This window comes from Dromiciops gliroides, chromosome 3 (genome assembly GCF_019393635.1).
Source record: "Dromiciops gliroides isolate mDroGli1 chromosome 3, mDroGli1.pri, whole genome shotgun sequence".
In the NCBI taxonomy this organism is placed as follows: domain Eukaryota; kingdom Metazoa; phylum Chordata; class Mammalia; order Microbiotheria; family Microbiotheriidae; genus Dromiciops; species Dromiciops gliroides.
Window position 1 is genome coordinate 135,474,071 of NC_057863.1, and position 16,554 is coordinate 135,490,624.

The window sequence follows — 16,554 nt, forward strand, 5'->3', positions numbered from 1 at the left end:
CTAAATAAAAAGCACCCAGCAGGTGGTTAGCTTCACGGTCATCTAATCTATTCCACTGAAAATTTTTTTTTGGGGGGTTGATGCATAGAAGCCACTGAAGTCCCTATTTATCAATATCACAGATTTTGATAATTAGTACTCTAAAAGTATAATTTGAAAATCTCCTGATACTAAAACCCACTTCATTAGTGATTTTTTTTCCCCATTTTTATTTCCTGTGGGATATTTTGACACTTTATATAAATTCTCTTATTAGTTTGTCCCTTAGTAATCTGACTTAGTGCTAAATCCATAGCTGAATTTATATAGTCCTTTTATCATATTAGAATAGTTTGATTAAGAGAAATTGACAAAGTCATCAAGTATTGGGGTCTTACTTTGTTGCTGCAAACACTGTTCTGTACTTATATTGATTTTTACATTCATATAGAATGATCTATATGAAATAGATCTGTACATATAGCTATGTCTTATGTTAGCATTGGTATATTAATCCCCAAGTATTTTGCCTTTTTGTCGATATTTGAAATGGAATATTTCTTCATATTTTTCCTGACATTTTTATCCATGGATATTTGTATTAGTTATTTTATGCAATCTTTTATGATATTGTTTTGTATGATTTTGTGGAGATTTTAGCCATATCATTTAGCTTCTTTTTAGATTATCTGAGGTTTTCTAAATCTATCATTACAAACATCTACAGACTTCATAATGTTATCCAACAGATTGCTCCCTCTATTATCCCTAGTCTATCATTTATTTTCAATGTCTCCCTGTCTACTGGTTCATTCCCTGCAGACTACAAGGCTGAGACAATCCTCACCTGATACTTCCATAATGGCTAACTATTGTCCTATATCTCTTCTGCCCTTTGTAACTAAACTCCTTGAATTGACCATTTATAAGAGATGCCTCTACATTCTGTCCTCTCACTCTTCTTTAATCCCTTCATAATCTAGTTTCTGACTTTATCATTCCATTGAAACTTCTTTCTTCAAAGTTACTGATAATCTCTTAACTGCTAAATCCAATTTTATCTTTTCAAACCTCATTCTTTCTTCACTTTTCTGCAGCCTTTCATCACTTTCCTACTTGAGATTTTCTTCTCTCTAGGTTTTAAGAATGTGCCTTCTCTGATTTTCCTCCTACTATCTGACTTCTTCTCTGTCCCCATTGCTGGATCCTTCTCCATATCATTTTCTCTAGCTGTAGGTGTCATTGAAGGTCTGTCCTGCGCCCTCTTCCCTTCTCCCTCTATACTACTTCATTTGGAGATTTCCTTGGTTCCCATGGATTTAATTATAATTTTTATGATGATGATTCTTACCTGACTTTATGTACATATATCTTTCCTCAACTCCTCTGCTCATCTCTAATCTAGCACCTTCAACTACCTTTAAGACATCTCAAACAGTATTTCTAGTAGACATTTTAAACTCAACATGTCTGAAACCTAACTCATTATCATCCCCCCTTAACTCTCCCCAACACCTACCTTCCCTATTACTGTAAAGAACATCACCATCCTCCCAATCCCTTAGCCTTGTATCCTAGAAGATATCCTAAATTCCTCACTTAACTCTCATTCTTCATATCCAATCTGTTACCAACAGATGATTGTCAATTGAATCTTTTCAACATCACCCTCTTCTCTCGTCTGAAGCTGCCACTACTCTAGTACTAGCCCTCATCACCTTATACCTGGATTATTGAAATATCCTGCTGGTATGTTTGTTTGCCTCAAGTCTCTATCCACTCCAATCCAACTAGAGAGAATAGATTAGTGCCAGAGGGTGTGATTCAATAGGGATGATGCAAACATCTCCCTTCTACTGAAACTATTTCTTTTTTATTGAAGGTCATATTCAGTTTGGAAAAAATATGATATTTTAAAATACAAATTATTCCTGTTCAAATAATTTGTCCTTGGTTTTAAAAAGGCTTCTTCTGGGGTACTAGAAGAATTTTTAATTTAATCTTACATTTTTGGAGTTCGTCCAATATATTTAGGGGTGAATTATACAGTAGGTCCCTTGATGGTGTCATGAATAATACTCTGTCAACTGGGTCAGCAAACATTAATTAATAATTTACCATGGACCAGATTCTATTATAAGTGCTAGAGATGTAAGGAAAGCAAAGTACCCATATAAATCAGTAATTCTCATTTTGTCTGGCCACATTCTGTCTTCACTGTCAATTATTTTGGCCTGTCAAAAACTCAGGTGTTAATCCAGCAAAGACAATGAAGGAAGAAAAAGGTGTACAGCCAAGCTCTCTCTACAATGACTCCAGCAACAACCTGAGGAAAATGCCAGACAAATACTCCTTAGGAAATTAAAGGAGAAAATATATTGATAATTTCTCCAGCCCAAGGAAAAAATGTCATCTACATACAAGTGTTCAGGAAGGAATTGTGAAACACATGGGTTAGGATCATAGATTCAATACTCATTTCCCAAGGTAGGCCAGCAATCATGGGATAATGTCATAGCACAGGATCTCTTAAAAAATGATGGTAGCATAGTTTCATTGGCAACAGCTCTGAGCTCTTGTGAGTAAGCTCCGAGCCATGTGGATAAGGTTTTATACTCAATATTTTTCCCACAACAGTAATGAGAGTATCTCATAGCAGCTGAGATCATAGACTCATCCTCTAAGCCTCCACGTTAGACCAGCAATATGAGGTTGCCCAGAGAATATTGCTAAGAAGAGGTCTGATCTAGCAGCACTATTTTTTCTAAAGAGTGTATTTTTGACTTAGCCCTAAGATCAGAACAAGATTATGCCAGCAATATAATATTTTGAAAATTCTGAGCCAAAATAGGCCTGGAAGATCTGTGAAGAGCCTAGTCATAACACAAAGGCCCAATGTGGGATACAAGGTATTAAAATAGTGAGTAAACAAAAGGAAAAAATAACAATATCAGGGACACTAAAAAAATAAACCCAAAAGAGAATAATAATTCTCAAATCATCCACCTATAAGCAAAACACCTTTAAGCAAAAAGTCAAAGAAAAATACAACTTAGTCACCAGACCAATTAGAATTCTTCAAAGAAATTCAGAAAAATTATTTTTTTAAAATATGTTAATGGAATAGGTATAAAAGAAATAATTTGAGAATTAATAAAGCTTTGAAGGAAATCATTGGAAAGGAGTATATAGCAGAGATTAAACATCATCAAGGTAACATATTCCCTAAAAATCTGAAATTAATAACTCTATGAGACAATTAGAAATATTAAAATAGTCAAATGATTGAAAAAACACAAAATACACTATCTTATGTAAAAATAAGTGATCTGGAAAAAATCAAGGTTATATAAATTAAGAATCATTGCAGAAATGAAAAGAAAAGCTCAATAATCCATACTTTGATTGAATTGTTATAAAATCATCAAACAATTATAGTTGTTAGAATAAGAATTAATTCTGTGATATGTAATAAAGGTATAGTCCCAGGTAGAAAAACCGTGTGTGTAACCAGATTATGATATAGTCATAGGAAAATTTCTGTGTTAGTTAATCTAAAGAGTATAACTGCATTAATTATAAGTATTATAATATAAGCATTATAAGGTCTGTAACTGTAACAACTATTAGAAGTATTATAACAAGAAATAGGGTGTGGCTGTATTAATCCTATTCATATAAAAATGTAGTCATTTATTTCAAGAACCAAAGTTGTTTTGAAAAGGGCTCCCCTTTGAGAAACACCGACCCAAGAGATTAGAATTTATGCAATATCATTTTTCCTAATAGGGACCAAGAAAATTATAAATATTTGTCAATCCTATAGGTTGGGGTCTCAGAATATATTGGATATTTATTATATCACCACCTTTGTTTCTTTTAAATAAAGGTTGGTTTATTGCCCAGGAAAGCTCCCAGTTTCCTTTTTATACTTTCTGAAAATAATGATAACAAAAAATGTGCCAGAATACCATATTTCAAGAAATTAATAAGAAAACTGACAGAATTATTAGAATGAAAGGGAAAAGTGAACATAGGAAAAAACAAACAAACAAACAAAAAAAACCCCAACACTGATTCAGGTCCTGAAATTTCAAGGTGAAAACTCTTAGGAACATCATAGCCACAACCCAGAATTTCCACGAAGGAAAAAATACTGTTAAGTAGCCAGAAAGAAAGAGTTCAAGTACAAGGAACCAGTCAGGATTTACTGGGATAAAAAAGTGGAGAACATGGAATATGATATTAAAAATGCCAAAGATAAAGGCTTAAGACCAGGAATAACTGGGTAGCAAAACTATAATACTATGGGGGGAAATGTAATTTAAATGAAATAAAGGGTTTCTAAGCATTCCTGACAAAAAGACTTGAAACTGTATAGAAACTTTGAAAGAATAAATAAGTATATAAGAGCAATCTGAATGGAATGAGAAATCAGAAGTGAGAAATCTGAACAGAATGAAGTGTCTGCATTCTAACTGGGATAAATGGATGACAAGAGCATTCCCTAAGAACCATTGTATCTTCAAACATCATGGATAAAGTCAAATTTCATAGAGGATCTAGGACTGATTTCAGTGTTTCATTATCTTGAAAGAAGAAAAGGAGGATATACTGAGGAGTAAAATGGATTGAGTGGGGGAGGGGCTTATGTTTTTCACATTATGGAGGAGTTGCAAAGAGATGTCTAGAAAAAACTAGCAAGTATTGGAGTGGAACATCACTTGAATTCACTTTTATTTGAACTATTCAGTGTGAAACACAAACTATACAAAAACATTGGTAAAGAAATTATATCCAATTCAACTGGAAAATAGAAATAATATAACAGGAGACAGAAGGGGAGAGAACACAAGTGAAAGTAGGTATAAGGAGGGATTGTGATAGACAAAAGAAAACCCTAAATTCAGGATGGTTGTTGTAGAGAGCTTTCAAATCAGAAAAGTAAAGAATAAGATCAGAGTATGGGTGAAAAGAAAAATAGAGGCACAGGAAGTGGAAGCTGTTGGCATTAGGCTTGAAGCTTCAGTGTTAGGCATATTTTAGCCCGTTTCTTTTTTTCTTTATAAAGAAAGACTGGATAGCAAAAGGAAGAAAAAGTATACAAGAATAGGATTATAAAATACACATTTAACAACAACACTGTTGAATGTTAACAGTTAGAATTTCACTCAAAAAACAGAAGAGATAGAAATTTAGAAAAGGTAAATATGATAGTGCTCTGTTGACTATTATTGAATAGAAAAAATGAAACATATACCACACATGACATATGTGTATGTATGCATGCACATATGTATGTGTGCATGTGTATAGGTGTATATTGCTTATGGAATCTCAACAAAAATATCCCATTTATTCATGTATATATGTATTTGCATGTATTTGTATACATATGTGTTATGTATGGGTGTGTATATGTATTTGTATATATATATATATATATGTGTGTGTGTGTGTGTGTGTGTGTGTATCAAATATAGAAATTAATTCACTGTCTATGGTAACTTTAAGCAAAATATATATTTATTTGTTTTTAAGTTTCCATTCTACTTCCTAAATTAGGAACTGTAAACTGTAATTCCATCTCAAGAACTTTCAGTGAAGAGCTACTGAATTTGTTTATGTTTTTTTATCTGAATAAATAGAATGGATTAGAATATTGCATTCAAAAATATATTGCTTACAAGATATTAACTTGAAATAAAGATTTATATAGGATCAAAATAAAGGGCTGGAGTGAAATCTATCATGCTTTAGAAAAAGTAAAAAAAATAACCATAATTTTGAACATTAACCACATGTATACCTATACATATATACATAAATAAATACATACATACATATATTCGGAATGGTACAACATCTAAATACCCATCAGAAAAACTAAGAGAATTACAGAGAAAAAAATAGTAAAACTATAGTAGTGGTGGACCTCAGTGCATTCATTTCAGACAGACCTTGCAAAATAGAACAGAGATAAACAAGAAATAAGTTAAGGTTCAAAATTAAAAATTTAGAGAAGTTAAATATGACTGCTCTCTGGTGAATATGATTTAAATGGAAAAAAGAACCATATATACATACAATACAAATGTGTATGTATACATGCACATATGTGTGTGCATGTGTATATGTGTGTATTGCTTATGGAATCTTTAAAAAAATATCCCATTTATTCAGATAAAAAACACTTATAAACAAATGCAGCAGCTCTTCACTGAAAGTTCTAGAGATTGAATTACAGTTCCTAATTTGGGAAGGAGAATGGGAACTTTAAAAATAAGCATATATCAACTCCACTCATCCTCAGATAATTAAATGAGGCACAATTGGCACATCTATCCATATCACCAATTGAAGAAATATCTCTGGGTTCCTGGGGAGAATTTTGCATTGTTCTTTAAATGTATACCTCAAGGATTTGCACCAAAGAAATACAAAAGCAACAAACCAAACAAAAAAATGTGACAAAATTGCTGTTGCTCTCACAAATTAAAAAACAAAACAATTAAAAAACAACTAGATGTCTTCAGTTATTAGTTAAATCAAAAATTTTAAATAATTTTCTAATTTTTTTGTTCTCTCATTATTGTCATTCTTCATACCACTCACCCCTCAATGAATGACTGTCAGTTTATAATAATTATGGGATTCCTCCTTGTTTCCAGTATCCTGTTTGCACCATTTTAACTCCAAACTAATTGAATTCAATTAACCTTTATGGATTCTATTACATTATTCTAGGTTCTGGGAAAGATTCCAGATTCAGATAAGGCAAGGTGCCTAACCTTATGAAGCTTACAATCAGATAAAATGATATAAGATAGAAACATGTGTGAAGTACATTTGCATGCAATCCTGATCCCTTATTCTATTGGTGTAAAGAATTTCTATTTAAGGAACTATATCTACCAATACAGAGGGTTAAGTTTTCAGGCAGTTCAAGTGACACAGTGTTAAACACACAAATGGTATGTCAAAGGTATGACTTGAGCCTTGGTCTTTCTGACTTTAGTTCCAGCTCATTTTCATTATGCCATGTATTCTCTCTCTCTCTCTCTCTCTCTCTCTCTCTCTCTCTCTCTCTCTCTCTCTCTCTCTCTCTCTCTTTCTCTCTCTCTCTCTCTCTCGGCAATTGTGGTTAAGTGACTTGCCCAGGGTCATACAGCTAGTAAGTGTTAAGTGTCTGAGGCCGGATTTGAACTCAGGTACTCCTGAATCCAGGGCCAGTGCTCTATCCACTGAGCCACCTAGCTGCCCCCATGTATTCTCTTTTAATCAATTAGAAAAGTGCAAAACCAAGTTTTGTACAGGAAAAGAAGAAAAAAAAAACAAATTTTTGCTGTTATTTGAAAGAACAACTTTAGTAGAGTTGAGATAGAAGATAGAGGAGATAGCATGTATTAAATAATTACTTAATAGAATAAATCATGTTGATTTATTTCATAGAGTTTAGTAGTGAACTAGAGGAAAACGATGCTACATTAGGTAGATAAAAACAGGATTAAACAGTAGAGATTTTTATTACATTTTGTTTTGGTACTGAGTGAAGAGACTACGTATCTATTGGCAGAACAAGATAGTGAATACTTTGAAGATGAATGAGAGGGAATGGCAAATATAGTATGGTCTTTGGAAATTTTTCTTGGGAAGACCCAAGATAGAGGGCTTAGTATCAGTGAGAAATAGGCCCTTAATTCTGTGGTTGGAGGAAAAAAATGTAGAAACTGGGTTATGATTCTGGTAATTTCTGTGTATTTCTATATTGCCTGTTTCCCTTTCTTCAAGTTTTAGAATCAGATCCCAAATCTCTTCCGATAAGGAATTACCACTCTAAGCCTGGTTGAGCTTTAGTCTCTGTCCATATCATCTTCAGTGAGCATCAGCTATTAAAACAAAACAAAACAAAACAAAAAACAAAGTGGTTAGGAGATAACAGGAAAAATATTGCAGAGTTGTGAATAATATGAAGGGTCAAATGAAGATGAAAATTCTCATCACACAAACAGAATAATTAATGTCAAAATTAGAGAGATTCCTATTCGTTACTCAGTCTATGGCTCCTTCACAGGAGTTACTGGTCACTCAGAGGAAGTTTATTTCATTTTCTTAATATAAGGTAAGACAAACCATGTTTTGTCAGTCAGAAAAACATCAAGTCATCAACACCCCAGTTTCATTGACTTGGTCTTCAAGAATCTATGTTCTAAATGAAATGGATGATTATTTACAAAAATACAAACTGCTCAGGTTAACAGAAGAAGCAATAAAATCCTTAAATAAACCCATATTAGAAAAAGAAATTGAACAAGCCATTAACAAACTCCCTAAGAAAAAATCCCCAGGGCCAGATGGGTTTACGGGTGAATTTTACCAAACATTTAAAGAAGAATTAATTCCAATATTATACAAATTATTTGGAAAAATAGGTGAAGAAGGAGTTCTACCAAATTTGTAGTATGACACAAATATGGTGGTGATACCAAAACCAGGCAAAGCAAAGACAGGGAAAGAAAATTATAGACCAATTTCCCTAATGAATATAGATGCTAAAATCTTAAATAAGATATTAGCAAGGAGATTACAGCAAGTGATCACCAGGATAATACACTATGACCAGGTGGTATTTATACCAGGAATGCAGGGCTGGTTCAACATTAGGAAAACTATTAACATAATCAGCCACATCAATAAAAAAACCAACCAAAATCATATGATTATCTCAAAGATGCAGAGAAAGCTTTTGACAAAATACAACACCCATTCCTAATAAAAACACTAGAGAGTTTAGGAATAGGTGGAGCTTTCCTTAGAATAATAAACAGTATCTACCTAAAGCCATCAGCAAGTATTATATGCAATGGAGATGAATTAGAGGCCTTCCCAATAAGATCAGGGGTGAAACAGGGATGTCCATTATCACCCCTATTATTTAATATTGTCCTAGAAATGTTAGCTTTAGCAATCAGAGAAGAGAAAGGAATTAAAGGAATTAGAATAGGCAAGGAGGAAACAAAACTATCACTCTTTGCAGATGATATGATGATATACTTAAAGAATCCTAGAGAATCAACTCAACAATTACTTGAAACAATTAACAACTTTAGCAAAGTAGCAGGATATAAAATAAATCCACATAAATCATCAGCATTTCTATACATGACCAACAAAGTCCAGCAGCAAGAGATAGAAAGAGAAATTCCATTTAAAGTAACGGTAGATAATATAAAATACTTGGGAGTCTACTTGCCAAGACAAACCCAGGAACTCTATGAACGCAACTACCAAACACTCTTCACACAAATCAAATCAGATCTAAATAATTGGAAAGATATCAATTGTTCATGGATAGGCAGAGCTAATATAGTAAAAATGACAATACTGCCTAAATTAATTTACTTATTCAGTACCATACCAATCAGACTACCTAAAAATTATTTTATACAGCTAGAAAAAATAATAACAAAATTCATCTGGAAAAACAAAAAATCAAGAATATCCAGGGAAATTATGAAAAAAAATTCACAGGAAGGCGGGTTAGCGGTACCAAACCTGGAGGGAGCTTTACTATAAAGCGGCAGTCATCAAAACTATCTGGTACTGGCTAAAAAAATAGAGTGGTAGATCAATGGAATAGGCTAGGCTCAGGAAATGCAGTAGTAAATGACACCAGTAATATAGTGTTTGATAAACCCAAAGACTCCAGCTTCTGGGATAGGAACTCAGTATTTGACAAAAACTGCTGGGAAAACTGGAAGATAGTATGGCAGAAATTAGGCCTAGACCAACATCTTACACCTTATACTAAAATAAGGTCAAAATGGATACATGATTTAGACATAAGAGGTGATACAATAGGTAAATTAGGAAAGAAAGGAATAGTGTACCTATCAGATCTTTGGAAAGGAAAACAGTTTTTGACCAAACAAGAGATAGAGTATATTATAAAATGCAAAATGGATGATTTTGATTATATTAAATTTAAAAAATTTTGTACAAACAGAAGCAATGCATCCAAAATTGGAAGGGAGGCAGAAAGCTGGGAAACAATTTTTGAGACCAGTACTTCTGATAAAGGCCTCATCTCTAAAATATATAGGGAATTAAATCAAATTTATAAGAACCCAAGTGATTCCGCAATTCAGAAATGGTCAAAGGATATGAACAGGCAGTTTTCTGATGAAGAAACCAAAGCTATCTATTCCCATATTAAAAAAATGCTCTAAATCTCTAATGATTAGAGAGATGCAAATTAAAACAACTCTGAGGTACCACCTGACACCTATCAGATTGGGTAAAATGACAAAAAAGGAAGATAATAAATGTTGGAGAGGCTGTGGGAAAATTGGAACACTAATGCATTGTTGGTGGAGCTGTGAGCTGATCCAACCATTCTGGAGAGCAATTTGGAATTATGCCCAAAGGGCGATAAAACTGTGCATACCCTTTGACTCAGCAATCCCACTTTTAGGTCTTTTGCCCAAAGAAATCATGGAAGGGGGAAAGGGACCCACGTGTACAAAAATATTTATAGCTGCTCTTTATGTGTTAGCAAGGAATTGGAAGTTCAGGGGGTGCCCATCAATTGGGGAATGGCTGGACAAGTTGTGGTATATGAATACAATGGAATACTATTGTGCTGTAAGAAATGATGAGCAGGAGGAGTTCAGAGAAACCTGGAGGGTCTTACATGAGCTGATGATGAGTGAGATGAGCAGATCCAGAAGAACATTGTACACAGTATCATCAACATTGAGTTTTGACCTACTGGGATGGACTATATTCTTCTCACCAATGCAATGGTACAGAAGAGTTCCAGGGAACTCATGATAGAAGAGGATCTCCAAATCCAAGAAAAAAAAAAAAAGAACTGTGGAGTATAGATGCTGATTGAACCATACTATTTCTTTTGTTTTGGGTGCTGTTGTTGTTTTTTTTTTTTTTCTATTTTGAGGTTTTGCATCACTGCTCTGATTTTTTTTCTTGTAACAGGATTAATGCAGAAATAGGATTAATGTTATTATGTGTATATATATGTGTGTGTATATATCTATATATCTATATATCTATATGTATATGTATAGAGATATGTAGATATAACCTATATCAGATTACCTGCTGTCTAGGGGAGGGGGGGAGGGAGGGGAGGGAGGGAGAAAAATCTGAAATTGTAAAGCTTGTATAAACAAAAGTTGAGAACTATCTTTACATGTAATGGAAAAAATAAAATACCTTATACATTAAAAAAAATCTATGTTCAAGGCCATCCCACATTGAATTATTGGACTGCAATCTTTCTGGAGTCATGTAAACTTCAGTCCTGTTAATTAAACTATCTTATGCAAAGGAAAGGAGGTGATAGGCCCACTCTCCTTTATCCTGCTCATACGTTTTAGAATAAACATTGACAATATAAAACTTGTCCAGAAGTAGGATTTTAGATTAGGAAATATGAGTGAGATTTTCCCCATCCCTTAGTTATAAGACATTTACCATAGTTATAAGTGATTTGATTAAGATAATAATCAATATATTAACTCAAAATTGTGATTTATTCTATATAGATTGCATAAGGTCAAAAGGTTAAGTCTTTTCTCATATTTCCTAATTTTCCAATGTCAAGCATTAGGTGATATCACAAGATCTAGCAGTCAACAATGCTATATTTTAATAATCACAAGTGACATGCTTTTCTATAAAGAGTTCACGTTGCTGACCAGTGGCCTGACAATGACCCACCCTATTGTCATCATAATGCTGACATTTATGGTCATTTAGGTAGTTCCTCGTATTTCCTCAGAATATGTTTTAATTTCAGAAGTACAACTAATGATATAATGCTTTACAAGTGTTAATTTTGGAAGGGTATATAAACCCATGGATTGTGTAACTCTGGGTTTTTTAGTCCCAATGCCTGGATGACCGGATTTATTGAGAGACTAAAACTCTCTCAATAAACCTATTTGCTTCAGCTTGGAAACTTTGTTGTTTTTGTTCTTCCATCGGACTTAAAAATTTTCCTGACAGAAAGTGGAAACTGTTTTATAAAAATGTTGGTTGATAAAAAAGGATAATATTTAGCCATTAGTAGAGATTATTTATTGTTGAATGATTATCATGTCTAAAGGTTGTCCTATAGGATTAGATTTAGACTTGTTCTGCTTGGGCCCATAATGATAAGTTCAGACCAGGTGGCAGAGGTAAATTTCAAATTATTGCATCTTGTAATTAGGAGAAATCTCATTGATTACCAATCTAATTTTATCTTCTCCTTTTAAAGGAGAAAAAGGAAAGGCAAGTGCCCTCATACATTGCACACAATGAGGTAAGAGGAGGACCAGGACTAGAATTTTGGTTTCCTGATTATTTTTCCAGTGTTGTTGCCACTATATTATATTGCAAATGATTTTTTTCCAAAAAAACTTATGAATACAAAAGTTTACCAGTATTTCAATAACTTCATGATCTTATCAATAGAGATATTCCCACTCATGCCTTCTCATCCTGTGTGATTCTTGAACCTATTCTTCCATGGATCTATCTAAGGCTGGCTGGTTGCTTTCATCCATGTCTTTTATATTTCAACAGTCATAGCCTACTTTTATACACTATGCATCCCTCCATTTATCTATGAGCAACTGACAACTTCTATTCCAAGGAAGTAATAGTGATTTAACAGTTCATATCATTGAAAGAATAATGGCTTTAAAAAAGGTGTGTTTTGCCATTGTTTTATTGGTAGGAAGCAGTTTGAGATTATTAAATTACAATGAAATTGCTTAAATGTTATCTAGCCTGCTCTCTTCTTGCTATTAAATTCTTGTCTTATCTAAGCATCTATTTCCTATGACTACTTCACTTAAATATATTAATATACAAATTCAGTGGACTAGACTTCTAATAGGTGTCATAATCTTGGCAATAGACATTTGTCAACTACTTTATGGTTGTCTTGTATGGATTGTTAGAACTATCTCTTTTAAGATATTTGGAATTTTTGTTTGGACTATCTGGAATTTTGTTGAACAGACTTTTTATATTCTGGGACTTTCAGAAGTCAGGTTAATGCTGTTCACTATCTGGTCCATGCTGGGACCTTCCTCATCTACTGTAAATAGGCAATTTTCCTAGAATGGAATAACTAATTCCACCCAAAACAAATAGGAAACCAAAGTATTAAAGTCAAAATATTGTGCATTCACTATCATTTATGATGAGAATATATTGTTATAGGAATGCTGAAAATTTGACAATGTTTTCCATCTAATTTGTTGTCTTCCCATAGTTTTCATGCTCTTGGGATAATGGAGCTTAGTTCAGCCTTACATAAAGCTTTCTGCAGATTTTATCTTTAATGTCTGTTGCTTTTTGCTGCTTTAATATAGAATCATCTTAATCACCTAACATTCCCATTGTAGTGTTTTCTAAATGAAATTGCATTCGAACTTCATGTTGCCCTTGGGTATTACCCATCTCTCTCAGTTTGGTCAGAAAAACATAAGGTTTCCTGTCTCTTTTGATGATAATTAGAGATTCCTCAAAATCTTCTTTCCCCATCACCTGAGGTCTTCTATTAGAAGACCTTAATTACTTGTCAAAGATTTTGTGTATGTGAGATATAATTTGAATTATAGAGGTCCCTTTGGACTTTGCCATTTTGTCATTCTATGAACCTATTCTGACCTGCATTTGACTTTTCTGAGTAAAATGTAATAAGTTCCCAAATTTATAGCTGCAAGTGACTTTAGAGATCATCTAGACCAACCCTCTTATTTTCCAAATGAGGATACTGTCCCAGAGAGGTTAAGTGACAACTGAAGGTCACACAAATAATAAGTGCTATAGACATGTTACTGGGTGGAAGTGTGAGAAATAAAACTTTGTTTTGTGGCTATATTCACTATTCCCAAGACAATCATGCCTAAGTGGAGAAAGAAATCTTGTTAGTATTATCATCCATAATATCCATAAATATAGATAAAAATTCACTATAATCTAGGTTTGACTTCAAAAATGGAAATGACAATGCATTTTAATGTAATTTGTTGGACAAAAATATTCCTTTTCCTAACATGAGAAAAATAAGGATTGTGATGACAGTAATAGTATGTAAGTATTTTTTAAAATCAAAATAAGGAACATTTTTATTTGGAATTTCTCTAGTCTTTTCTTTGTAGTTAAAAGCATTGGAACTTAGTAAATACACTATTCAGGGTTTGGTGTGCTTACTAATTAATGTTTCTAGCACCTTCTCCTTCATAGAAAATGCCCAATGCAGACATATTTCCTCTGGGTGATACTGTGCTGTCTGAATGATTTATATTAGGAGCTCTCCCTACTAAATTTGGACTGCAGTTGTAATATTAACCATTTCTATCTTACCCTGAATTATCCTGTTCTTTTCTTTCAGCAAGGAATCCTTACCTAATTGAAATAAAATGCTACGAAGGTTGATGGATTTCAAGGTGACTGAATTTCTTTCCAATACTGAAGTTCAATTTTATATTAAAAAAATCAAATTGTAATGTGTTAATGCACTTTTATGGATATTAGCTGTTGAACAGCCTTAGGAGAATGGGCCTCATCCAGGGAGTATATGAGAAAGCAGTCTTTTACAGTTGACTGGCACATCTGGCCTACCAGATGTTCATTTCTGATTGAGTCACAAGTGACTGTTCACAGGCATTACCTACTGTTGTTCTCTCCACTCTTAGGCTTCCCAGTCTTAATTAATAAACACTGAGAAATAACTTAGAATTAGTAAATAAATGGAGGAAAACCAGTTAATGTTTAACTTCAAATGCAAATATATTTTGAGCTCTGGTTCCTTACCAAAATAAATGATAGTGAATTTGACAAAATATACTTTGTAAAAATGACTCTATTCAATGCTGTTCAATTTAGCAGGTATTTATTAATTGCATGCTAGGTACAGAGCACTGTATGAGATGCTAGGGATACAGATAAAAACATAAAATTGAAACTATTCCTTCCCTCAAGGAGCTTACATTTTGATTGGGGCAAGAATGAAAAATACTACCTGAAAGCAAGTAAATAAATACAATTGATACAAACTAAATTTGACAGACAGAGGTACAGAGACATACAGAAAGACAGGGACAGAGAGAGACAGAGACAAGGAGAGAGAGAGAGAGAGAGAGAGAGAGAGAGAGAGAGAGAGAGAGAGAGAGAGAGAGAGAGAGAGAGAGAGAATCCACTAAATTAATCAGAGACTTCTTGTAATAGTTGGTAGTAGAACTGTACTTTTAAGGAAGTTGGGGATTCTCCTGGTAGAAGTGAGGAGGGAATACTTCTGCACAAAGTGAAGTGGTTGCAGATGAAATGTAGTTTACAGGAAATCCTACAGAATCACAGATAAGTTAGATTTGACCATATACATAAATTGGACATAAATTACAAAAGATGAGTAATATGAAGTGAGATTGTAAAGGTAGTTCAGAACCACAGTAGATTATTTTTAAAGCTTTGGTTTTTTAATTAGAAAACAAACATATGTTTTATATTTATTCCAGAAGCAATATGGAGTAACTGAAAAGTTTTGAATAGGGAATGACAAGCAGCTGTACAGAGGTTAGATTAGGAATGAGGGTGACATCAGAGAGACCAATATGAATCTAATGCATTATCCTTTAATTTCTTTTTCTTCTCTTGTGTTATAGCTAGCATTTCTGAACAAGATTGAATCATAGTGACAGTAATGAGCATCCTTGCTTCATTTTCTGATCTTAGTAGGGACATTCTAGCTTATTTCCTTTATAGCTAATACCTTCCTAATATGTATAGTATATATTATATATTATTCCTAATAGATAGATAGACAGATAGAATAGAATAGGATAGATAGATAGAGAGATAGAGAGATAGATAGATAGATAGATAGAGATATATTTTTGGGTGGGGGCAGTTGCAATGAGGGTTAAGTAACTTGCCCAGTGGTCACACAGCTAGTAAGTGTCAAGTGTCTGAGGCTGGATTTGAACTCAGGTCATCCTGTCTCCAGAGCGGTACTTTATCCACTATGCCACCTAGCCTGCCCCCTTTCTAATAATTTTTGATAAACACTACTTATCCTTTTTGAGGAAAGCTCCACATATTCCTATGTTTTATCATATTTTTAACAGAAATTTTGTAAACAAATCCTTTTTTACTGCATCTATTGAGATAATCATATTATTTTTGTTGTTTATTTATTGTTATTTTCAATTATGTTGTATTTTTCAACAAACGTTTATTTTATTTTTTCCAGTTACATGTCAGGGTAGTTTTCAACCATTAATTTTCATAAGATTTAGAGTTCGAAATTTTTCTCCCGACCTCCCTTTCCTCCCCCCTGCACAAGACTTCAACCAATCTGATATAGATTTTATATGTACAATCCATAAGTGTTCTTTTTATCAGTTTTTTCTATGGGGATGGATAGTATTCTTCATAATTAGTCCCTTGGGATTGTCTTGGATCATTGTATTGCTGAAAGTAGTTGTCATTCATAATTTCTCATTGAACAATACTGCTCTCACTATGTACAATATCCTCCCAGTTCTGCTCACTTCA